Consider the following 27,600-nt stretch of genomic DNA (forward strand, 5'->3'; position numbering starts at 1 on the left):
CTCCTATGCTGTTTGATGTAGTGAACGCAGTGCAGCACTTATTCGTTTATGTCCGAACGCCGGCTCAGTATTCATAACTTCATAACAATAAGGTTGAACCACTGTAGTCATTTTAACTATTTTAACAATGTCTACCTATATATATATATATATATATATATATATATATATATATATATATATATATATATATATATATATATATATATATATATATATATATATATATATATATATATATATATATATATATATATATATATATATATATATATATATATATATATATATATATATATATACACACACGTATACCCTTCTGGACCTGCTTATGTGTAGGTCAGACACCCTCGGATTTCATCAAAAATATCTTAATTTGTGTTCTGAAGATGAATGAAGGTCTTACGAGTTTGAAACGACATGAGGGTGAGTAATTAATGACAGAAATTTCATTTTTGGGTGAACTAACCCTTTAATATTTTACATTTGATCACCCTGATTGACATCTTTATTAACAAACATTGGTCTTTTTTTTTATTGAATCAGCCTTTCTGTAGCTCACACATTAGGGCATGGCACTAGAAATGCTAATGTCATGAGTTCGATTCCCAGAGAATGCATGAATTGGAAAAAAAAAATGTAGATCTTGAATGCTATGAAAGTCACTTTAAAGTTAAAAGTGTCCCCCAGGTGCTTGACTTTAAATGTCTTCTTAAATAGGTTCTATGTAGTGAGATTACTTTTTGTTTGTAGCTTGTAGTGTAGCTAAAACTACTTTTTAAAAAGGATAGCTTGACTTCTTTATGTGTAGAGCTACAGTCCCAAAGTAACTTCCCCAACATTGTTATGGACTCTTATTTCTCACCAGTCAGTATCTTGTCAGTCATTCTGTTAGGCAGTATATATCAGCATATCAGATCTCAGTGTAGATCAACAGGGACTCACTGTAAAAAAAGAAAAGAAAAAGTGTCAGATGACTCACAATCCCCCTGCAGCACTTGGTTTCTCTGCTGATGCCTCGCTATCACCTGATTTTATGATTCACACTCAGCAGTGATGCAGGCCTCCAATTACACACTTACAGCACAAAATGTAATGTCAGTTACTTACAAAATCAACATTGCCCCATAAATGAAAAAAAAAAAAAAAACACACTCTGCATAATAATAGAGCACAGACGCATCCTTTATGGCTGAAATGGCTCCTACTCTACAGAGATTTGTTACACTAGAATAATAAGAGCAAGAAGAATGGAACGTCTGTCTGATCTTACGATGTAATACATTATTTTCCACTTTTTCGCCAGGGCCGCAGGATGCACGCAGGAACCAGAGGAGGGGAGGCATGGGGCGGATAGTCTTAAAATAACCGAGTTATGAAAGTCTAATTCAAAGAGCCTCCCCTCCACGTCAGGCTAATCTGCGACTCCTACATGAGGTGGGGGTGAGCGCGGAGGTGCATTGTTCAGATGAAGATTGACAAGTGGAAGCCAAAAGAAAAGATCAAAGACCTTGACTGATGAGGCACGTGCAGCCTTTGTGTTTTTGTCTAGACAAGAAAACTGTTGCCTAAGCATGTTATAAGCAAGGACATCAAGATTAAAACATTACATCTTAATTTATGAGGTAAAGTATAACAGTTACAAAAGTAAGCATGACGTAATTTTACCAAACAAATAATGTGTTTAAATGAATTTACTTATTTGACCTTGTACCGTCATGAAAAACAATTAATGTAAAGGGGTAACCTGTAATTGTTACCTTAAAGAGCTGTTTTTGTTGGTTTAACCCATAAAATTAATTTTGTTGGTATAAATGAATGTATTTAGTTCAGCAATATTAAACAATATTTTTTACTAAAATAAAAACAAGTTAATTTAGATGAACTATTACTATCAATATCACTTTCATGAAGTTGAATAACTCCAGAAGCAACTTAAAAAGTAAGCTTTTCATTTAATTCCGTACATACTCCAAAGGTACGCCATTTCAGACCATGACTGAGAAGCATTTCTGATCTCACTTTACTTTTCTGTCAATTTTTGTCATTGCTTTAGCGGTCCACCTGGAAACAAAGCAGGCATGTTGCCAAACCCCCTCATAGAATAAGAAACAAAACAAACTGCGAATGGTTGCTTTACATGTCAGTCAAACAACTTCTGGGTGATCCTCGGTCAATGAAAGCTGCTATGAAATCCAGAGCTTCTGACGTCTGACTACATGAAACTATGCATAACATATTCATGATTTTTTTAAAGGTGCCGAAGAACATGTTTTTAAAAGATGTAATATAAGTCTAAGGTGTCCCCTGAATGTGTCTGAAGTTTCAGCTCAAAATACCCCATAGTTTTTTTTTTTAATTACTTTTTTTTAACTTTTCTAATTTTGGGGTATCATTATAAATGCGCCGATTCATGGTGTGCGGCCCCTTTAATTCTCGTGCTCCACGCCCCAAAAGCTCGCGCTTGCCTTAAACAACATAAAAAAAATTCACACAGCTAATATAACCCTCAAAAAGGATCTCTACAAAGTGTTCGTCATGCAACATGTCTAATCGCGTAAGTACAGTATTTATTTGGATGTTTACTTTTGATTCTGAATGAGTTTGATAGTATGCTCCGTGACTAAAGCTAACATTACACACTGTTGGATTTATAAAGAATGAAGTTGTGTTTATGAATTATACAGACTGCAAGTGTTTAAAAAAATGAAAATAACGACAGTCTTGTTTCTGTGAATACAGTAAGAACCACGTTTAACAGTACATTAGCAACATGCTAACGAAACATTTAGAAAGACAATTTACAAACACCACAAAAATATAATGCTATCATGGATCATGTCAGTTATTATCGATCCATTTGCCATTTTTCGCGATTGTCCTTGCTTGCTTACCTAGTCTGATGATTCAGCTGTGCACATCCAGACGTCCTGCCCTTGTGTAATTTCTTGAACATGAGCTGGCATATGCAAATATTGGGGGCGTACATATTAATGATCCCGACTGTTACATAACAGTCGGTGTTATGTTGAGATTCGCCTGTTCTTCAGAGGTCTTTTAAACAAATGAGATTTCTATAAGAAGGAGGAAACAATGAAGTTTGAGACTCACTGTATGTCATTTCCATGTACTGAACTCTTGTTATTCAACTATGCCAAGATAAATTCAATTTTTAAATCTAGGGCACCCTAAAGGGCAAACTTTATCTCAAATCTTAATCTTAAATATTTTTTTTTAGATTTTTTTAATTACCATTCACCTTCACTAGCTATAAGACCATTAAATTGCCCAGCTGTCCATTTTATTTTGCATTTTTCATTATATTTATTTGATTATATACACACACTACCATTCAAAAATGTGTATGTTTTTGAAAGAAGTCTCTTATGCTCACCACAGCTGCATTTATTTGACCAAAAATGCAGTGAAAACAGTAATATTGAGTAAAAATTAATGTCTCCACAAAAATATTAAGCATCACAACTGTTTTCAACATTGATAATAATAATAAAAAAAAAGTTTCTTGAGTAGCAAATCAGCATATAATTATGATGATTTCCGAAGGATCATGTGACACTGAAGTTATTTTAAAGTTATTTTAAATTGTAATAATATTTCACAATATTACTATTTTTACTGTATTTTGATCACATAAACACAGCCTTAGCGAGAAAATACTTCTTTCAGAAACTTAACTTACCGACCCAAAACTTTTGAATGGAATATTAACCTTTTAATTCTAAAAATAAATTACAAATATTGCATGTACTCTCTCAATGGTCACAAAACTGCATGCATAGTAATTATTAAATAATTACAAAAAGTTGTTTAAAATACTTTGAAATGGAGTACAGCTGCACAATCTCTCACCACAGGACATCACAAAAATCAGCTTCAAAACTAATGTTATCTACTCACCCATAATCAAATCTTTAAAGCTCATATTTACTCATTCAGCACTGTAACTAAGCCTTAAGACACACAATTACAGCAGGCTTGAAGAGCAGGAGAACTAGTGCTTCCCTGCAAACTAGTCCAGCACAACAGCTCTCTCAGGCTTGTTCGTCAGCCAGAAGCTACTGGACTTATCTCAGCTCGAGCTCTGAAGAAAGAGGATCTCTTCCTGACAAGCCTGCTGAAGATAAAATTATCATATTTCACACCCATGTCTCTCACAATCTGGCAAGCAGAGAGCAGGTGGTTTGCTCTCAGGGGAATCGTGCCTGATGCACAGCACTATATCACCAAGCCACATCTATCAAATCCCTCTCTGCCTGGAGAGAAATGTTACAAGTGTGCCATTGTAGTCAAGTTTCATGAGACTTATCTAAATCTACTTGTCATGAAGTGTTGACAAATTCTTAAGGAACCATTTTGGTTTTACAACATGCTGAGAGACATAAAAATCTGTCTGATTGATCGCAGCTAGTTGATATAAAAATTCAAATTTCTAAAATCTACAGTCTGTAAGCTGTCATTGTTTGTGGAGGGCAAAGGTTAAGTACCATTTTCAAATATGTCTGTATATCTACCTTATGTCACATAAACAGATGGAATTTCAAATGTGCTTTTTTTTACCCTGCCTTCAACAAATCTTTGCACTGTGAAAAGATATACTACAGCAAAACGGAGTGACAGCAGCAACATTTTACCAAGGTTTAATCAGCTATGTTCAATCAAAAACAGTTGCTGTCAGAAAAAATATATATATTGTACCTTTTTTCTCTCATCTTCCTTATAAATGATGCTTATACCAGCTGTTGGTTCAAGAATAATTCTGTCTCACTGAATGTGTGAGTCTCACTTTGGTGATAAAACAGACAGATCTAGAGCTGATCTACAGTTAGACATCATGTTGAATAAATGTTCAAGACCTCTCTATAAATAAAACATGTTTATTTTAAGCCCTTTTACTTCCACAACCAGAGAAATGTTTTCTATGTATTGTGGCATCTTCAGTTATAGAATAAAAATGTATTTTATATATATATAGCATGTATTATGCAGGTCAGGAAAATGTGACCATTTTAATGGTTAAAAATAATATGGGAAAAGCTTCAGTTATTTTAATATAATATAATATAATATAATATAATATAATATAATATAATATAATATAATATAATATAATATAATATAATATAATATAATATAATATAATATAATATAATATAATAAGGTTGCATGATTTATCGCGATTAAACTGCATGCGATTTGGCAAAGGCTGCGGTTATTTTATGCGCAGCTTGTCAGAGCTGTACAGCTCTGTGATCAGTAGTACATGCTTCCCCATCTGAAAGCCAGAGGGCGCTCTTGCGCAGAAACTCAAAATATACCCTGCCGCAGAAGAAGATAACGCGCATCATATTGCTTTATCTGAATAAACAGAAGATTTAAACGCTTTGATTGATTAAACATGACTAGTAAACACACAACTGCCTTATTAAGAAGCCACATCATCTCACAGAAGGATGCTCAACTGTCGTTATGAAGGGGGTTTGGAGTAAAAACATGTAATGAAAGGGTTAGGTCACCCAAAAATGAAAATTATGTAATTTATTACTCACCCTCATGTCGTTCCACACCCGTAAGACCTTTGTTCATCTTTGGAACACAAATTAAGATATTTTTGATAAAATCCGATGGCTCAGTAAGGCCTGCATCACCAGCAATAACACTCCTTTTTCAATGCCCAGAAAGCTACTAAAACATATTTAAAACAGTTCAGTTCACAGTGGTTCAACTTTAATATTATAAAGTGACAAGAATACTTTTTGTGTACCAAAAATAACAAAATAGTGCCTTTATTCAACAATACCTAGTGATGGGCGATTTCAAAACACTGCATCATGAAGCTTTGAAACTTATGAATCTTTTGTTTCGAATCAGTGGTTCGGAGCGTGCCAAAGTCACATGAACTATTGACGTTTCAAAACACAACATAAAGCCTCGTTTACTGAAATCATGTGATTTTGGCGCTCTGAACCACTGATTCGAAACAAATGATTCATTAAGCTTCGAAGCTTCATGAATTTGAACCACTGTAGTCACATGAACTGTTTTAAATATGTTTTTAGTAGCTTTCTGGGCATTGAAAAAGGGAGTGTTATTGCTGGTGATGCAGGCCTTACTGAGCCATCGGATTTTATCAAAAAAAATCTTAATTTGTGTTCCGAAGATGAACGAAGGTCTTAAGGGTTTGGAACGACATGAAGGTGAGTAATTAATGAGAGAATTTTCATTTTTGGGTGAACTAACCCTTTAAAATGTTGTCTTTTGTTGGACAAGATGTTGATAAATGCTTCTCTGTCTGGAAAGATGTTTGACGCGTGTTGCTTTTTCAAATGTACATTATAAGCGACTCAAACTCGCAGTGCTTCAGATGGATTAGCATTTGTAGCCGTACTTCATTGACAAGCTGTGCATAAAAAAAAAAATTATCGCAGCCTTGGCGCACAAAATCGCACTAAGAATTGCGTTTGAGCGATAATCACATTTAAGTTCAATGTAGTTTTTGGTATCGTGCAATAAATCGTGTAGCCCTATAATAAATTATAACATAATATAATATAGAATTACGTTTAGGGTTTGTTTTAGAGTTAGTTATTTGTAATTATGCGTAATTTACTGTTATTAATTTAATGAGTACATGTAGTAACGTGACTGTGTCACCTTAAAATAAAATGTTACCTAGGAATATAATATAATATAATACAATATAATATAATATAATATAATATAATATAATATAATATAATATAATATAATATAATACAATATAATATAATATAGTTCACTGATAAGCCACGCAATATCGCGTTCATTATCGAAGGCGATACATCTGCGATATGAACACGATATTGCGTGGCTTATCAGTGAACTACGGCTCTGTCTATTAAATGCCGCTCCATTTGAAAGCAGGTGATGGCGATTTAGCGGTAATCAGGGAACCGGCTTTACTGACGAAATGCACGTGACAATCACATGCGATATATATCCCCCAGCCCTAATTATAATATAATATAATATAATATAATATAATTAATATAATTAATATAACATAATATAACATAATATAATATAATATAATATAATATAATATAATATAATATAATATAATATAATATAATATAATATAATATAATATAATATAATATAATATAATATAATATAATATAATATAATATAATATAATATAATACAATATAATACAATATAATACAAAATAATGAAGCTTTACTCATTACAGGCACTAGAAATGTTGCATTGTCATCACTGATATATGTACTTCTGCATGTGTCAAGTGAGTCATATATTTTTCTCTGACTCTAAAGTTTTGACAAGCCAAAGGAAATACTGGCTAAATAGATACCGACATCACAAAGAGATTGCCTTCCCAGGAAATATTAGAAATTTCAGCACACTCCCACAGAATTTCCATACCCACTTGACAAGTGACATCCATCAGTTGTGCCTCAGTGCGGCGTAGACCCAAAAAAACGCTGCAATTACTGCTCAGACCAATGCACAAAATAATTAGGGGGAAATATGTTATTCTCTGACATCATTTTACTTCATTCTCTTATTAAGCCTCATCCATCATGAGAAGTCAAGACTGACTGTTTCTTTTTCTGACAAACAACGGCTGAGGAACTGCACCCACCATCTTTCTCAGGTTTGGACACATAAATGTGCCTCATTCAGCAACAGGCTCGCGGAGTACGCGAGCGCTTCATTGCTAGGATTAATTAGCTGGATTTGTATGACAATGGGGCTAGTGACATATGCTCCGCGGTTATGGCAGTAAGTGTTAATGAGCTTTGGTTCAACAGGCAGGGAATGTTGAGTCCATCTATAACGCTGCAGAACAAAAGCTGCACGCTGTCTTGATGCAGCGAAGGTTGGGTGTTTACATTTCTCATGAAAGACTGTGATCCTTAATCGTGTCTTTCTGACATATGGCAACACGTTTCGCACAATGGCAGGATTTCTTGCTCGCATACAGAAGACAAATGTGTTGGAGAGTGGAATACATCAGGTCCATCTGTTGGACCACACACATTTTAGTTATGAGGTTATAGCAGACATGAATTTAATCTGGCTACTTAAATGTAGTACTACTACCTTGTGGATGAGAGAAATTGGATCGAAAGCCTTTTGACTTGACCTCCAAAAAACACTGTTAGCCTCAAGTGGCTTTATGTTATATTCCTAAGTAGGGCTTCGGTTTTTCCGGTCTTAAAGAATAAAGGTTTGGTGACTCATTAAATATTCACAAGGAAAAGCTAAGTTCAGGCCAGAAGGAAGGAGCTTCAGGAGGTAATGAGTAACGATAATCACCAAAGCCATTTCCAGACAAATACATGCACATAATAATAAGACACTCAAGGGTGGATCAGCTATAAATAGAGCATCAACTGCAGATTGATTTGAGATAGGAGCTCTGGATCTGATTCAGCCGATAACTCCTCGGCAAAAACGCACATCTATTCCTCTGGTATTCACGATTGATCGGTAGATATATGCTCTAATTTAAATCTCTCATAGAATTTAGTCAAAAGCAACTGGTCTATATAATGAGTTGGTATAGCATGCTTAATCACACTTGCCAACCAGAGCAGGACCACAGTGTGCATTTCTATTCCATTACATTATAACTGAAATTTGAAGTTTAGCAATGATTCTTCCCAGGATAGTTCACAAATGATCATAGCATTTTCATTCTGTCTCTGTGACAGCTGTTGGCTCAGTAAACAATCCATGATGCTTTTTCCAATAAGAAAAAGGAATCATTGTGCATGTGGGTGTTTCTTCAGTTTTTGGCCCTGTGTACTTTTAGAATACAAACTCAAAACAAAACAAAACAAAATTCAAGCCTGATTGAAAATGAGGCCAATAAAAATATTTTGCTCACAATATAAGGGCAAAATTGTTGATTGTGGTGGAAATGTAACCACAGCTGTGGGACAGTTAAAATTAAAAATCAAAGAAACATGTTCACTCTCAATAAATATTAAAATGGTTTACAGTTATTTTACTTTAAGTACAATTTGAAAAATGTATTCATGTCTTTGTGATACTTTTGGTATTTTAGGATTGGATATCTGGGTCTGGGACAAGGGTAAAATAATCAAATCTATATGTAAATATAAAAATAAATAATGAAGACATGATTAAAAATTCATTATTATATATATATATATATATATATATATGCAGAATAGTTTACATCACTGGATATTAATGTCAGACACTGAATATTTCAATCATAAAACCGTCTTCAAATATTAAATGTTTAGCTACTTACCCGCCATGTAGGTACTTTTTCAATGCTAAAACAAAAGCATCGCACTGGAATTCGCACTCATCTTCTGTTAACAGTAAGCCCCGCCGCCTTTGATTTGATTGGCCAAGACACAAAAGTGCCCAGAGTTGTAAAAACACACACATGCACAGGTTTGCTGATGTCTGGCTAATGCAAAATAGCAAAAGTCCTTTACAGGAACTTAAAGGTGACCTAGAACTTTTTTTTAAAAGATGTAATATAAGTCTAAGGTGTCCCCTGAATGTGTCTGTGAAGTTTCAGCTCAAAATACTCCATAGATTTTTTTTTATTCATTTTTTTAACTGCCTATTTTGGGGCATAATTAGAAATGAGCCGATTCAGGGTGTGTGGCGCTTTAATTCTCGTGCTCCACACCCCAAGAGCTCGCGCTTGCTTTAAACAACGTAAAAAAAGTTCAAACAGCTAATATAACCCTCAAAATGGATCTTTACAAAGTGTTCGTCATGCAGCATGTCTAATTGCGTAAGTACAGTGTTTATTTTGATGTTTACATTGATTCTGAATGAGTTTGAGGCTGTGCTCCGTGGCTAACGGCTAATGCTACACTGTTGGAGAGATTTATAAAGAATGAATTTGTGTTTATAAATTATACAGACTGCAAGTGTTTAAAAATGAAAATAACGACAGTCTTGTCTCCGTGAATACAGTAAGAAACGATGGTAACTTTAACCACATTTAACAGTACATTAGCAACATGCTAACCAAACATTTAGAAAGACAATTTACAAATATCACTAAAAATATCATGGATCATGTCAGTTATTATTGCTCCATCTGCCATTTTTCGCTATTGTTCTTGCTTGCTTACCTAGTCTGATGATTCAGCTGTGCACATCCAGATGTTAATACTGGCTGCCCTTGTGTAATGCTTTTCATAATGTTGGGAACATGGGCTGGCATATGCAAATATTGGGGCGTACACCCCGACTGTTACGTAACAGTCAGTGTTATGTTGAGATTCACCTGTTCTTCGGAGGTCATTTAAACAAATGAGATTTATATAAGGAGGAGGAAACAATGGAGTTTGAGACTCACTGCATGTCATTTCCATGTACTGAACTCTTGTTATTTAACTATGCCGAGGTTAATTCAATTTTTGAATCTAGGGCACCTTTAAATGTGAAAATGCCAAAAATTATTCCTCCGCTCCTGGTTGGTGGTACATTAACAGTCAGTACTATCCTGTTTCAAAAACCATTAGAGCATTAAATGCACCTCTGTTCAGAGGCTACTTTGACATATCTGAGCCTTTGCCAAAGATCCTCTTATGCGTTAAAATTACAGCTAATAAAAATATTAATAACAATTAAAGACTGCTGTCTTCTATTAATTTCTATCCTGAGTTTATTAATCAAAGCTGTAGCTGTGCCATCTAACTTAAAACCGTTAGAAAATCATAGGAAACACTTTTTTTTTTTTGCAAAAATCCAGTAAATGTTTAATTACGGTATATAAATGTACAGGATCAATGTGTTTACGTAAGCTGTCAGTGACAGATATAACACTGATCTGTCTCTTTTGTTTACTCTGGATACTCCCCAGACTGCAATGGATCATTTGTTTATCTGCCGCTCGTTAAACTTGGCCTTCAGCCTGTTGTTACAATACACACGAGTATCTACATGTACGAGCAACACACTAGAACAAAGCATGTGTGTGAATAAACAAACATCAAAAGGTCTGAAAATCTGCCACTCTCTAAAACATGATGGTGAGCGGTCGCTACAGAGCCGTAGATGAAATTAGCTTGACTGTATAGCATTGCATGCACTAGCGCGCGTCTTTGATTCTAATGTCTGAGATTTTCTTGCTCTTTTTTGTTGTTGTTATGGTTGTTTGATGTCTGACCCCTGTTCCTTGGATCCAGACGTTTCTCTCCCTTCACTGTCTGTGTCTGGAGCATAATTAGCATCAGGTTCTTTTTCCATACTCTTTAGCTTTTGAAGCTTCTGCGTTTCCCCCCAAAAGACAGTGTGAAAGGCAGTCTGATCTTTCTTGATTGTTCCCTAGAGTTCACTCAAACCGTGGAAAAACATGTCATTTGGCTGTCTATCAACAAACCTCAACCTAAATCAGAATTGAAACCCGCATACATGATAGCAAACAATGTTAGTAACAACCTTGATTGAATTTAAAATGACATCTCCACACTGGATCACAATGTTGTATATTTAGAGTCACACTGTACAGATAAAACAGCATATTATCTATCTTCAAAAACTCACATACTACATACTAACTGGCAGCATCCTAACTAAAATGGAACCTCAAAAAGCATTCAGCCTACTTTTTCACCTGTTTTATGAATAATATGAATTTAGACACTACTCAGCTCAGGTGTTTTATATAGGCATATTTGGACCCAGATATGACTTTTGTTCAGGTATCATTTATTTATATATTTTGCCTGTCCAACTCAAACCCAAACAGGAATAAAACACATGTAATTTTATTTATCCACCTTATTTTTACATAATAGCAGGCACAGCCCTTTTTTAACTTGAATGTGAAAGACTTCCAGTTTCAGCTGCTTTCAGTTATTTTAAATGTAGGATAATAGTCCTTTGTGCAGCTTGATATTGCAGACTGGTATTTGATATAATATTATATTATTACAGTGGCAAGAAAAAGTATGTGAACCACTTACAGAATCTGTGAAAATGTGAATAATTTTAATGAAATAAGAGAGATAATACAAAATGCATGTTATTTTTTGTTTACTACTGTCCTGAGTAAGATATTTTACATAAAAGATATTTGCATTTAGTTCACAAGACAAAACAATAGCTGAATTTATTAAAATAACCCCACTAAAAAGTATGTGAACCATTGATTCTCAATACTGTGTGTGGTTACCCGGATGATCTATGACTGTTTTTTGTTTTGTGATGGTTGTTCATGAGTCTCTTGTTTGTCCTGAGCAGTTAAACTGAGCTCTGTTCTCTTTAGAAAAATCCTTCAGGTCCTGCAGATTCTTCAGTTTTCAAGCATTTTTGCATATTTGAACCCTTTCCAGCAGTGACTGAATGATTTTGAGATCCGTGTTTTCATACTGAGGACAACTGAGGGACTCAAACACAACTATTCAAACGTTCCCTGATGCTCCACAGCGAAACACGACGCATTAAGAGTCGAGGTGTGGAAACTTTTGAACAGGATTAAGATGTCACAATTTTTCTAATTTTGTTTAAATATCATTGTTTTTCATTTAGTACTGCCCTTCGGAAGCAACAGAAGATACTTGCATGTTTCCCGGAAAAAAAAAAAGAAAAAAAAAAGTGCAATTTACCTTGATAGCTAAATTCAAAAGTTTTCACCCCCCGGCTCTTAATGCATCATGTTTCCTTCTGGAGCATCAGTGAATGTTTGAACCTTTTTTAATAGTTGAGTTTGAGTCCCTCAATTTTCTTCAAAGTGAAAAGATGGATCTCAAAATCATTCAGTCACTGCTGAAAAGGTTCAAATATGCAAAAATGCTTGAAAACTGAAGAATCTGCAGGACCTGGAGGATTTTTCTGAAGAACAGAGCTCAGATTAACAGCTCAGAACAAACAAGAAGCTCATGAACAACCATCACAAAACAACAACAACAACAACAACAACAAAAACAGTCGTAGATCATTCAGGTAACCACACACAGTATTAAGAATCAATGGTTCACATAATTATGAATGGGGTTATTTTAGTTTGAACCTTTTTTAATAGTTGAATTTGAGTCCCTCAATTGTCTTCAGTGTGAAAAGATGGATCTCAAAATCCTACAGTCACTGCTGGAAAGGGTTCAAATATGCAAAAATGCTTGAAAACTGATGAATCTGCAGGACCTGGAGGATTTTTCTGAAGAACAGAGCTCCGTTTATCTGCTCAGGACAAACAGACTCGTGAACAACCATCACAAAACATAAAAACAGTCGTGGATCATCAGGTAACCACACACAGTATTGAGAATCAATGGTTCACATACTTATGAATGGGGTTATTTTAATAAATTTAGCTATTGTTTTGTCTTATGCAAACATCTTTTATGTTAAATATCTTACTCAGGACAGTACTAAAAAAATAACATGCATTTTGTATGATCTCTCTTATTTTATTAAAATAATTCTAATTTTCACAGATTCTGCAAGTGGTTCACATACTTTTTCTTGCCACTGTATATATTTTATTATAATGATAAACACACTGATTTGTAGTGCAAATAGTTTTATCATTTACTGATAGACTTCTAGTTATTTACCTATATGGCTAATCAATCAGAAGTCTCGCACATGAAACTGCACTGGGAAAAAAAGGTGGATATAAGGCTGATCAAAACTTTCGTAGGTGGTTTGAAATTCGATTACAATCATATTTTTGTTAATATGACTCTCAGCATGAATGATCAGATCAGATTTCATGTGTTTTTGGTCCATGTATTTTTCTGTCCATTACTTTTTCCCTTTTTTAACCATGGCGAAAAAAAAAAGAACTGATGTTGTTGCTACAGTATGTTGAATATCGAAATTTTAAATAAATCCGTACACACAAAGTCACATATGCTTTTTTGAAGCGTATCAAGGAATTTATTCGGTAAGAGTGTTTCCATTTTAGTTCATGCGCATGTTTTTGTATCGCATAAAAAATGTATCCAACTCATTTGAGCACATACGTTTTTTTTTATGTGCATTTTCAGAAATGTATGCGCATCTTGGCGTTTCCATCCAGCATTTTTTATGCGATATCCCAAAATGCGGATAAAAAATAGGTGGAGGGAAACATAGCTTGTGATTGCAGATGCAAGGCCAACTTGCTCTGTTGACGGACCGATATTTTGACCTTTCCAATATGGCGGATGGCTTACATATAGCGGCTCATAGAAACAGCCACTAATGAGGCATCTATGTTTATATATCTATGCCTGGAACCATGATAATACCATAATACCATTCTCCTACTCACTTTTAAATCTTTGCAAAACTTTTCTCCCCATTATCTTTGCGAACTGTTCCTCCCTTACACTCCAACTCGCACATTACGTTCCTCCAATTCTGGCCTTCTCAGTATCCCTCGGTATCGCCTCGCTTCAATGGGGGGTAGATCATTCAGCGTTGCTGCACCAAAATTATGGAATTCTCTCCCTCAATCACTCTGCTGTGTCAATAATATCTCTGAATTTAAATCACTAATCAAAACCCATCTGTTCTCTGACGGTTATCAGTTGCAAGTTATTTCCTACATCTGTGTTGTTTTTTGAATGTTTTATTTTGCATTCTGTGTCCTGTTTTTCATTGTGCTTCATTCTAATTTTCACTTTGCTATTGATTGTCATTTCAGTTTATTGCTTTAGTGTTATTCTTTACAAGTGCAACTTTAATGTAAAGCTTCCTTGAGCAGTGGAAAGGTGCTGTATAAATAAAGCTCATTATTAAATCTTATTATTAATACATTAGCCTTAGCCTACTTGATTTTAAAAATGAAACAGGCACTGCAGAACACCTGTCCCAACATGCTGACGGGCGAGGTTGCAACCCATTATCACTCACAAAGGGTCTGTGACCTGGCCACATATAACCTGCTGTTTCAATTAAATGATAATATTAATTTCATGAAATTAAAAATTTGAATAAAAAATCTGATTTCCCCTGCAATGCACACCAAGCCTTTGTCCACTATTTGATTCACCGAGCTTGGCGATATATTTTTTACTGAGCGTTCTAGGATTGCATTCTTCTGCTGCAAAATTTGGCCAAAAAGAAGGTATCTTAGTAGACAGAATAATTAAGCTGCCTACTTTCAGGAATAACCTTCGCAGGCAGTGCACTATAGGATTTGGAACAGAGTTGTATTCTTGGAGACATCAGAAGGCTTTCACTAACTGTGTCATTCTCTAAACTACTGTCCAAATGTGAGGAAGTATAAAACTGGTGGCAAAATCTGCATTACTGTAGCTTTTGGACAGTGTGGCACTGTTTTGAGTGAGATGGTGCCCGTGTGTGGTAAGGAGAAAGGGAAGTGACTCAACAGCTTCAGGCTGGCTGGCAGAGGCATTTGGGGTGGTGAGGGCGAGGTCAGCCAGCATGGACGGATCTGACAGCAGGCAGTGCCAGCTTGGCATCTCAGGGGCTCGGAACATGCTGCCAGCACTCCCTACAGAAATACAGAGGGACCACTCTCCTCTGGGAGGGAGAAAGAGAGAGAAACAAAGAGAGGGGTAAGGTGAGGAATATTTGTGTATGTGTGAGAGAAACAGCGAGACAGAAAGCAGGAAGGAACAGAGGCCAAATCTGCTGCCCCAGAGTTTAGCACCATAGGCAATGGAAAGAGGGTAAAGACAAAAGAACAAACAAAGGCAAAGCTGCAGAGCTGCATGGCTGCAGGTTGTTGACATTTAGCTGAGCTCAGTCCTCCATGTTTCCTCTCAGATAATGCATTGGCTTAAGCAACACCCTGGATTGTCAAGCAAAAAGACAGATTACTCAGCTAAATCAAGTCTTTCTGAATAAATTAATGTCTGAAGGATGCCTTTATTTGCTGCTTAAATACAATTTGCTTTGGCACAGCAGTTTTGAATCTTATACACTCATCCATATGTGATGCTTAAGATCAGGGAATGTCTACAGCAAATGTCAGAATGTCAGGAGCTAATAGGGAAATGCCACTCAGGTTGCGGTAAGAGTATTATCAAACATTTCTGATTACTTGAACTCTTTGAAACTTAGAATATATTTGATTAATTGGATCTTCAGTTACATATCTGTTGTTGGATCCGTTACATACTATAAAATCTGTTACATTATAAAGACGTTTAAAGGTTCCCTAGAACTTTTTTTAAAAAGATGTAATATAAGTCTAAGGTGTCTCCTGAATGTGTCTGTGAAGTTTCAACTCAAAATACCCCATAGATTTTTTTTAATTAATTTTTTTTAACTGCCTATTTTGGGGCATCATTATAAATGAGCCGATTCAGGGCTACTGGCCCTTTAATTCTCGTGCTCCACACCCACAGAGCTCGCGCTTGCCTTGAACAGTGCATAAACAAAGTTTACACAGCTAATATAACCCTCAAATGGATCTTTACAAAGTGTTCGTCATGCATGCGGCATGCATGCATCAGATTATGTGAGTATTGTATACTGTTATATTGTTTACATTTGATTCTGAATGAATTTGAGGCTATGCTCCGTGGCTAACGGCTAATGCTACACTGTTGGAGAGATTTATAAAGAATGAAGTTGTGTTTATAAATTATACAGACTGCAAGGGTTTAATAATGAGAATAGCGACGGCTCTTGTCTCCGTGAATAAAGTAAGAAACGATGGTAACTTTAACTACATTTAACAGTACATTAGCAACATTCTAATGAAACATTTAGAAAGACAATTCACAAATATCACTAAAAATATCATGTTATCATGGATCGTGTCAGTTATTATTGCTCCATCTGCCATTTTTCGCTATTGTTCTTGCTTGCTTACCTCGTCTGTTGATTCAGCTGTGCACATCCAGACGTTACTGGCTGCCCTTGTCTAATGCCTTTCATAATGTTGGGAACATGGGCTGGCATATGCAAATATTGGGGGCGTACACCCCGACTGTTACGTAACAGTCGGTGTTATGTTGAGATTCGCCTGTTCTTCGGAGGTCTTTTAAACAAATGAGATTTATATAAGAAGGAGGAAACAATGGAGTTTGAGACTCACTGTATGTCATTTCCATGTACTGAACTCTTGTTATTTAACTTCCTGTTGACGTTCGAAGTGTTGTCAAACAAAACAGGCTAGCTAGACCCTCCCTCCGCCTCCTCCTCCCCTCTGTGCTTCCTGAAACAGTCATAAACGCGCATTTAAAATCATTCTTGTCGTTTGTTGGCTGGAGCATGTTATTTATGATTCGTGGTCCAGGCTGCACCAGTTTGTTTTTGTTGCCGTTTTTGGAGCTTGTGGCGACTACAGAGACCGCGTTTTTTTACAGTGTGTTCAGGGAACAGGCAGCTAGCAGATAGTGAGGAGATGTTTGCTGTATGTGACAAAAAATGTTTTGGCCTAAAAACGCGTGACATCGCTTAGAGGACCATTAACTATGCCAAGATAAATTCAATTTTTCATTCTAGGGCACCTTTAAAAGTCTTTTAACAGACACATTGTATTAAATTGATCTTATACACTTTTTACTATTGTATGTAATCCTGCTTGTAATATTAGCCATTCAAACTTGTCTGTAGAACACAAAAAAAGATATTTTTTAAACAAAAAAGTATTTTTTCTCTCTCCAGTTGAGGTCAGTGGGGTCCATTGTTGTTTGAAGATCAACATTCTCCGAAATGTTTTGAATATTTCTTAATAAAACTGCTTCAACTTAGTTTCAATAAGTGGTCTCGTTGGGCCGGGGTGTGAGTTTTAATAAGTTAGACATATACATATACTTATAATGAGCACTTTTATTACAAAAGAGCAAGGGGAATCTGGGTTTGCATGCTTTGACCCCTCTATATGATATAGTAGATTTTAGTTCATTAGGCAAAAGTCTCACTCTACTGGAGTCTCAGAGGAGCATTAAAAAAGCGGATTTTTGCTGCTTGGTCACTTTAGTGAAATGAAAGCTCTAGCGTAAGTTCTGCCAGGAAGACTCTAATGTTACGTCATTCATTAGATCAGATCTAACCAATCATTATCGAACACTCAGGTATAAAGCATCGGTACTTACACTTATCGGAGTTCGCAGATGCTGACGCCAATCTCCACCTTCATCCTCCCCACCATCACCAGGATGGTCCCTGTCCATAACCCTATGGGGGGTCGGCTACGCCTCTGCCTTTATTTCGGGCAGGACTGAGCCTACAACCCTTCGGATGTGTGCTACGGATGGGGCCTACGCCAAAGAACTTTATCTTATTGTATAGCTTTCTGGTTGTTAATAAATTTCATCATATGTTATTTTGCCTCCTGAGTCTTTCTGGTAGAAATAATATTATGCTAATTCAGCACAATTCTTGAAGATTTTGAACATCATAACTTAATTTCATTGCATGCAAATTCAAATAAAGACCATTTTATTAACCTGATGTGCAAAAATGATGAAGACGAACATCATTCCTAAAGCAGTTTATTTAGTTCAGTACTGTACTAAATTCAAGTTTGGCTATGCTGTAATACATGTAGCATAAATATATCAATATAGGCAAAAAATATGTTCCATTTCATCTTGCATAACTAAATGAAGTGCATGGAAAAGTTATCCTACATTAGTTTATTAAACGTTTTTATTTCTTACAGAATGTGGGTGAACCTGAAGATGGTGATTATGGAATATCAAACTGTAAGGAACCTCAGTGCTCATCCCTAAGGGCCTGAAAATCTGCCAGATGAATAATGCCTCCATGCATCTGGCTGTACTGTTCTGCCTCTTTCCTGTCCTCTTACAGTTCCTCTCTCTCCCTCTTGTGAAAGCTATATGATTCATTATTAAACCAAGAGTATACTGTATCTCAAGCTTGTGGTGAGGCTCTCCAGTACCCCTTCGATCCCCTTGTAATTCCAGGGTGAGGCAAGAATTGGTTTTAAATTAGTTTCACAGTGAACACTTGAATTTCTCTCTCCCTCTCAAAGAGTGACCTCATTAAACAGATGAGCCACAGGGCCTGAGAGCAAGTACAAAAACACACACACTCATAGGCAGATATACAAATACACAAACACAGAGAGACAAACTGAAATCACAGACCAAGGTTATATTGTTGCTAACGGAAACTATTATGATAAAAACCATTAAGATGAAAACCAGAAGCAATTTTACCGTTGGCTAATATAAAAATACAAGTTTAGTTCCCAAGCGAACAAAAACTATAGCCTACCTTGAATGCAATGGAAGTTTCTTTCATAAGCCAAACGTATAGACTTATTTTCCAAAAGTCATTTTAAAAATTATATTAAATTAAACAGATACTATTTATGCACCATTAAAACTAACAACTACTAAACTGAAATTGAAAACAGAAACATTTCTAAACTAACAAAACCAAAGACTCATATAAAGCATTTTTCACATGCACGCACACAAAACACAGAACAAGTTGCCTAAACATTTTCTGCATAAATGATGCTGATTAGTGTAGCCCAGTTACACATGAGCAGAAACAAGACAAATTGCCAAGTCTGTGGAAAATTCCTCTTTTTCCTCTCAGCAGCCGAGAGCTGACAGAGCAAAGGTCCTTAGAAACAATTCTTTGTCATCATTTTTTAAAACGTAAAACTCAAATTCAAACATTGGCTGGTAATCAAATAAAGACGTTAGTGAAAGTCCATCCATCTTAAGGAGTTCAACAGCATAAAAATGAAGCCTAATGAACCAGAGGAGAGGGGGAAAAAAGCTAATTGGCTAGAGCCCTTAATTTTTTGCAGTAAAATACCACTCTGTTTAATGTGATGATAAGTTTATTTAAGCTGCGCTTATGCTGACTGACATGAGATGCTAACAGATCAGTGTATAAGCATTTTTAATTGCAATATGTTTTCATTTCAGTTACTCTGCCAGGGTTGCAGTTTTGTGCTCTTTTTTTCGCACATAGAGCAGAAGCTGCAGAATGGAGACGAGAATTTGTATGCTGTTCACCTTTCAAATGCTGAAATCGAAGTATTATATATAACAGAACTCTCAGAAGCATTATAGAAGGTGTTTATAATGTTCAGTTTAAACACTTGAAAGCGGTTTTGTCCCACATTATGGACATTTTGTCCAAGTTATTCGATGGAGTACTGCTAATCTAATATTCCTGTTATTTTTGTGAGTGTTTCAGTTTCCCTGCCCTCTTTGCAATGCTCTCCAGCTAATAGATTGTTTTAAGGCTCTCAAAATCTAACGTTCAGCTGTACACATGAAATGTTGGTGTCTGTTAGGGAAGTGTAACCAGGGCCCAGTTGTACAAAGGTAATCTGATCAGTTGTTCAAAAAGTAAAAAGGATTCTGAAATCAGATTAGCTCACAAAATCCAATCTTGGTTTTGATCAAATCGTCAGTATGTGTTGCTCAAAACTTATTAGTAAGATTGGGATACCTTTGATCCAAAAAAACAGGATTGTCCTGATCCCACCAGAAGGGTGTAAATTGGTCAAAAAATACAACATTTGTATCATGTAATATACACATGATATTTATATTTCTTATTTTGTTCTTGATTAGTTTAACAGTTAAAGTAATAAGAAAGTCTATCTGTTAAGCATTTCAGTAAAGTACATTAAAATAAATAAACAACTGGGCCCAGTTCTAACTCATCTTTATGTCATAAAAGTCTGTTTCATTTTACACAGCCCCAATAAACACCAAAAGGCTTATCACACCAATTCAACAAAACCTAATAAATTCCAACACGGAATTCGGCGTTTGTTGAGCACAGACCCACAACAGCACGATTTCGAGTGGGATAATTATACAATAGTTCAATAAACAAACAAGTTAATACTATGTAACTTACATTTTAGACACAGTATCGCCAGATTTACTTTGTGTATTTCTGTCCCGCCAAACGTAGCAACACTCGAAATGTTGGGCCGCGCGTCTCCAAGCAACACACAGCAGCTGTTTAGTTCCTGAATGAATCTTTGCTTTGGAGCGAATCGTTTGAGTGAATGATTAATTGAATCACTCATAATGACTCACTTGTTTAATGCATGAATGAATCATTCTGAATTCAGAACAGCATTCTTCTTTTACTATTCCTGCCATAGAGATATGGTAGAGTAGAAAGAGTAGCCTAGTATTCTAGTAGCCTATGTTGTTCAGCATTAGTGCATTTGAATGAATCGGCTGAGTGGAGAATTCATTGACTCATTCATAAAGACTTCTTTCATTCCTGATTTATTAGTAAATGATTGGGTAAATGATTCAAAGAATCACTCATAATAACAGTAACCAGCCATGTTCCTGAATGAATTAGAGTTTTTAAACGGCTGAATGAGTAAATGACTCACTCATACAGACAGTCACTGTCACAATGAGAAAGAGTCACTGGAATCCCCACCACTAATAAATACGCAGAATGGAACTTTCATAATTTATATAATGCAGGAAACTAACTATTATAGGCCTATATAGCCTCTAATGGCTTCTGTAGTTGTGGTAGTGTGAATTAGCATTAATTAGTCACACAAATTGTTCTGCTCTTCTCCCTGGGGCTTGTCCTGTCTTTTGTGTCCCCTGCAATGTGCGGCCCCAGGATTGAGGTTTTGCCATATACACTGCTACCCTTGTCTCTGCCCTGACTGTTCTGTTTGCTCACTGACATTTGTGTGAGGATCATTTTGGAGGTTTAGTATCAGCTGTACCCCTGGCTAATATCCAGATGTGGCTTGTGCCCAACTCTCTCTTTCGCTCTCTCTTTCTCCAGGCTGAATAGTTTGTTCCTCGCTTCTACTCTCTCTCTCTCTCCATGTATTATTTTTCTACAACTCTTTGCATGTACCCTGAGGCTCCACCCACAGATGCTGTTTCTCTGCTATTGTAGCAGATTAACGCACTTGTCACCGCAGATTATACCGTCAAACAGCCATTTTTTAGCAGCGGGAGTCTGACACAGCAGTGAATGAAGAAACTGCAGCGTCGTCATCTCTTCTAGAAATCAATAACGTGTGATCACTGGAGGAGAACGCCGCTGCAGCAGCGCGGTGACACTTGAGTTCTGCAGCAGCCAGACAAGGAAATCTGGATTCAGCTACACTTATATTCTAAAACTATCAGTCTAATCTAATTTGCTCACTGGGGACTCTGGAATTTAAGTTTTAAAAGTGTCTGACAATTGTGACGGCCATTATATTTAACAAGAGTTCAAATGTGGCCAAGAACTTTTTGCATTGGGTGTTTTTTCAACCATGGTTGTCAACCTTGTGGACTTAATAAACTCTCTTAAAACATTTTTCTACTAAAATGTCCAACAGTGTATATATATGAATCTCAGGAGGTTATTTTTGTTATTTTCTTTCTAAAAGCTTAAAATTCCCAACAAAGTGTCATTTTCACCACATATCAAATCATACATTGTTTAATATCATTGTGCAGTAGAAATGATATGACACTGAACATTTTTGGAAATGGCTGAATCTTTTATTTTACTAAGACATGTCTCATAGCATGTACATATACATATATATATAGTATAAAAAGTATGTTATTTTCAATAAAGTTTTAAGTAATTATATATATATATATATATATATATATATATATATATATATATATATATATATATATATATATATATTACTTAAAACTTTATTGAAAATAACACAAAACATATTCTGGTAAACAAGTGTATACTTGTTTTTGAAAAAGAATTTACTTAATTGTAATGAAATTAATTCATTCACAGAGATATCAATTATTTTTCAAAGATATTAATATGATTTATGTTAAAATATGAAAAGTCACCAGAAACTGAGACTAATCTAAAAACAGGCGATGTAGGCCACAGTAATCCAAAATGGTAAAAAAAAAGTTAATGTTATTAAAAAAAATGTTAGTTGTGCAGTGCAGAAAGAGGTTTCATCCAGGAAGGGATGGGGTCCAGATATGTGCTCCCCTCCCGGCTGGCATATTAAGATCTTATATTGCTATTGTTCCATTTAACTGTATTTTCCTGTTATCTTCTCTTTATCTGTTCTTTAATAATTGAAAAGACTTATTGCACAGATATTTCTATTTCATTCTAGAGCTGACACATGCTCCCAAACGAGAGTTCACATTCAATCATTTGGAAAAAATTACAAATTACTATTGTCTAGTCAGTGTTTTCTGCCCATTCCACCTGCTGCGAATTGGAAGGACTGTGAGTCAGAGCACAGTGTACTTTGATTGAGAACTAGAGGTACATACAGCCAACTTCAAAGGTCTGTGTCTTTCAGCAGTGGTCCAGCTCAGCCCAACCCTGCAGAATATACTGTGAATTAGTCAAATCTCCTTTTGAAAAACCTTGACCGTTATCACATGACTCAATTTCACAGTAGTGAAGGCTGCTGACGCCCATAATTACCATTCTGGGGATTAGCCATGCGTTTGCACTTGAACAGTGTTGACCTGCGTTAACACACACACAAATGTGTCAGAACAAAAGTCAAAAATATGGACAAAAGCAAGGACTTTCAAAGCTGCTGATGAATGCGTATCTAAGTTGTTCTGACCAAGCATGTGTTCTTGTGTGGTTGGGCATTTCAATGACAATCTAAAACTGCCATGTAAAAATATTTTAATGGAAAATTAACTACATGTAAAAAAATAAATAAATAAAATAAAAAACATTACAAATATAATGTAAATATTCTACAATGTCTACAATTCTACAAAATCTAATTTGGTAAATGCCTAGTTCTGTCATGAAAATCTAGATGGCACAGGCTGATGGGTACATATCGCAAGCTGATGATATCAATTTATTCACAGTCTTAACTACTTGGCACAAGCTGATTGGTTCATGTCGCATCTGCAGCCAATGAGCTGGCTGCTCAATATTTAAATGACTGATTATAATTCACTATAGCAGTTGCAGAATGCTTTCAGAGTTCGTCTAAAACCCTCCACCTTCCCCAGCTCCACCTGCATAGATCTGCTAGGGGTGATTGATATATGTTATTTGTGCAGCAGCATCCCTCTGATCCCGATATAAATAACGAGTGATAAATTACATTTTTTGTGTAACGAGCCCAACACTGTCCATCACCATGCTAAAATCTTCCGAGACTTGTCATGATAGAACTGGAAGTTACCATAATATCCATATACCATGAATAATTAAATTAATGTAAAATGCATGTTTTTTTAAATAAGTAAAAGATATGAATTACCTTATAATTTACATTGAAAATCTATATTGTATTCATATTCATGCAAGTTCATACAAGTAGATGTACTTTTACAGTAAGAAAAAAATGCTCAAATTATATTTTTGTTAGGAAAAAGTCTGAGTCATCTTATGATTTTTCAAGACATCCCTGCACATTGCATACACTTTATTATGATAAATATAATAATAAATATAAATATAAATATTTTAAATTTATATTTGAAAATTTAACCTGATTTTTTTTTCTGTACATTCACCCTTCCCCCTGCAGCCCAATGTTTACAGAACATGCTGGAACCTTGTGCTTTCTCTGAGTTCTCCAAGAGAATTAAACACTAAATCAATACACCTGCACACAGACATCATTCGGTTTTCAATTACAATGACCTTGTGGATTACTTTCCCCAATGATTCTGGCAAACACACACATAACACCTGTGAGGCTTTGCTCAGCTTTATAGTTAAGTAGCAAAACAACATTTTTTATATTTAGTGTCATGAGATGGACAATAAAAGCATCTGCTTCAAAACATCTGCCCACTGCTAGCCGGTTCCTGTGCAAGAAATCCATCGAGTGCAAAACAGGAAGACAAAAACCCTCCAGATGAAAGTCTTTCCGGAAGTCTTTGTGGCGTGTATGGCTGTCAGAGAGGCGAATGTAGAGTTTTACGTGCTGTTTGTTTCTGAGTGAGAGGGAGGCATAGGAACAGAGAGCCAGCAGCAAGGAGCCTCTTCAGCTGCCAGTGTAAAGAGAGCCTTTGATAACACCAGCACACTTAGTACCAGCTACACCGGCTATACTGAGCCACTAGACACCGAGACACACGTGCAGTCACTGAAAGACATGCAATCCTGTCATACTGTAGATATGGTCCAACATCATCTCCATAGAGATACTGGTAATGCGCTTGAGTGCCGTTCAATGGGCCTGTCCTCATGTGGGCGTCTCTCCTCAGTTTTGAGCTTTATCCTTGTCAATGTTTGTTTGAATCATTCCGAAGTCTGACCTCTGTCGCATCTTACAGTCAGCCACAAAAATCTCCTCTCTTCTCATCATGTCACTTTGCAGTTTTTCTCCTTCAGAGTGCTGATTCTCCATATGTGCATATCTGTCACACATCTCTCTGGGTGGCACCACATCGCACCACACCCTGCTGATGCGGCAAGATGAACTGAAAGACATGTTTAATGTTCGTTCTTCTTCTCCTGCTGAAAATGTATACAAGCAATATCAATTAATTGTTACGAAACCACGCTCTTTCACACACTTGGCGTCGCATTTACTCATTCCCCTATACAAGCTGACAGTCTTTTTGTGCACATTCGGAGATTGTAGCTCTCAGCATAAACATGCGAAACCAATTTTTTCCCAACAAATGCAGTTTAGTGTTCAAAGGGAGCCTTTCTCTGTGTAAAAAAAGCTCTATCCCAATGGCTATAATTGAAGAATTTACAAATCCTGACCTCCTGTGGAGTTTTTTTCTTTTTTTAACCAAGTCTCAGTCTAGGTTAAACCTCATTCAGATACATAAAGGAACGTAAATGTAACGTAATATGGCAGAACTAGTTTGGCTATTTAAAGTGTTGCAAGTTAACCTGGTCTTGTGATTCAATGTGGCAGCTCAGAGGAGACGAAAATGAGAGGTTTTGTTTTCATGGATTAGATTGTCAGGCCTTATAAAGAAAGATAAGCTCGGAGCTCCAGTAACATGGGACCAAGCCCTCAAATGTGCTTTTGATGAAGACAAATGGTGGAAAGGCTCATTTAACCATCAGCATATAAAATAAGGCTCATTTTCGAGTGCAGTGCGGAGAAACATACATATTCAGTAAGTAACTGATAAATATTCAAAATCGCCCCAAAGTCTGTATGTGATTGGCTCATTATATTGTACAGTGTGCACTATACATATTGTCATTATTCTGGAGAATAAACAGAAAGAGAAAGAAATACTGGCAATGAAACACTGAGACACAAAAAACAAAACAAAAAAACAATTACCAAGGAGTGATGCTCTGTAATGTATGAAATCAGTCGTATTGATTTTTCTAAGTCAACCCTGGTTTAGTCTGTTAACAATCTTCACTGTTGAGAGGTGGAAAATAGGGTTCAGTTCTGTTTTAACTGGAACACTGGCACAGTCAACACACTGCTAAAAACATTCTTAAGAATGACTGTGTTTCACTCAAATAGTTTGATCTGAGAAATAAAACTGAGTGTTTTAGATGATGACAACAAATTTAGTTTAGTAGTTTAGTATACAAATATAAAAGAAATGTGAGCATTTAATGACAAACCCAATTAAACTTTATAACTAAATATAGTTTAATGTTAGCTTTGATTGTTTTGTTTGTTAATATTATATTGTGTTTAAATTAATAGCCCTGGTTTGCAACATCTGAAGAGCTGTGCAATCTCTACCTCACCGTAGATGGCATATTTATTTTTTCAGTAATGAAAATGAGGCTGTTAGGGATAGTTCCAGCACCATTAATGAATGTACGTATTGTGCTACAGCAAAATAAATCATAATATACCCAAGGTGTTCACGTATTACACAAAATAATGCCAAGAAAACATGTCTTTTTAAGGAGTTGTCCAGAGTGGTATCCAGTCTGCATGCAAAAACAAACATGCAGCACGTCCAGTGTTGTCCAATTGATGAGCTCTTATGAGCACGTTCTTGTTAATTAATCAAAAACATAGTCCAATTCATGAGCAAATGACTCTTATGAACAGATTCTTTTAATGACTTTGAGGCAAGCAGGGCGTGGCTGAGGGGCCAGTGTAAAGTCCCACGGAGGAGCTCTTGAAGGATAAAGGGAAGAGTGACGATAAAGAAGGAAGAGAGAGGACCAGGCCTGTGACATTTATTTGGCATTTTATGTTTATATGTGGCAGTTGTCCATGAGGGGCTGCCACTTTACTTTTGTTTTGTTGATTATGTTTATTTTATTATTAAAATTTAAAATTTGTTTAACGTTCGCCGGTTCCCGCCTCCTTCTTCCCTGAGCCTGAACACTGTTACAGATTTGTTCAAAAAGACTCATGAGGGGCTTTCGCACCAGAGGAACCTTTTCATAGTTCCTAGAGCTATTGGCTGAAGTACCCGGATTTTGCCGTGTTCGCACCACAGGAACTAGGAACAATTTTAGTTGTAGGAACTCCTTTTGGGGGAACTAAATTAGCTTCCTACTTCAGAGTAGGGTCTAAACCAGCACTATAGGAACTGTCAGTGACGTAAGTGTATGTTGATTGGTCAAACGCTTGTCAAATACCGGCACCCGGCATTTTTAAAAAGCCGTGAAAACATATTTACTTCACAAACATGGAAAACAGTGATAACGGCATTTATCTGCTGTCTGCAGGGTTGTGTTCTTTTCTCCAACCTGTAAAAAATTACCGTGATTTTAACAGTAAAAGACTGTAAAACTGCTGCGGTGAAAAAC

General features: G+C 36.0%; 1 long non-coding RNA gene across 1 annotated transcript in view; it reads right to left on the reverse strand.

Annotated features, from left to right (window-relative positions):
- Positions 1 to 21,083, reverse strand: part of LOC137026980 (uncharacterized) — a 52,612-nt gene extending 31,529 nt beyond the window's left edge. Inside the window, exons 1-2 of the long non-coding RNA XR_010895964.1 lie at positions 20,794 to 21,083; positions 866 to 944 (exon numbers count right to left, since the gene is read on the reverse strand). This is a non-coding gene — a long non-coding RNA (uncharacterized lncRNA). The remainder of the gene's footprint in view (positions 1 to 865; positions 945 to 20,793) is intronic.
- Positions 21,084 to 27,600: the final 6,517 nt, after the last annotated feature.

Source organism: Chanodichthys erythropterus, chromosome 2 (genome assembly GCF_024489055.1).
Source record: "Chanodichthys erythropterus isolate Z2021 chromosome 2, ASM2448905v1, whole genome shotgun sequence".
In the NCBI taxonomy this organism is placed as follows: domain Eukaryota; kingdom Metazoa; phylum Chordata; class Actinopteri; order Cypriniformes; family Xenocyprididae; genus Chanodichthys; species Chanodichthys erythropterus.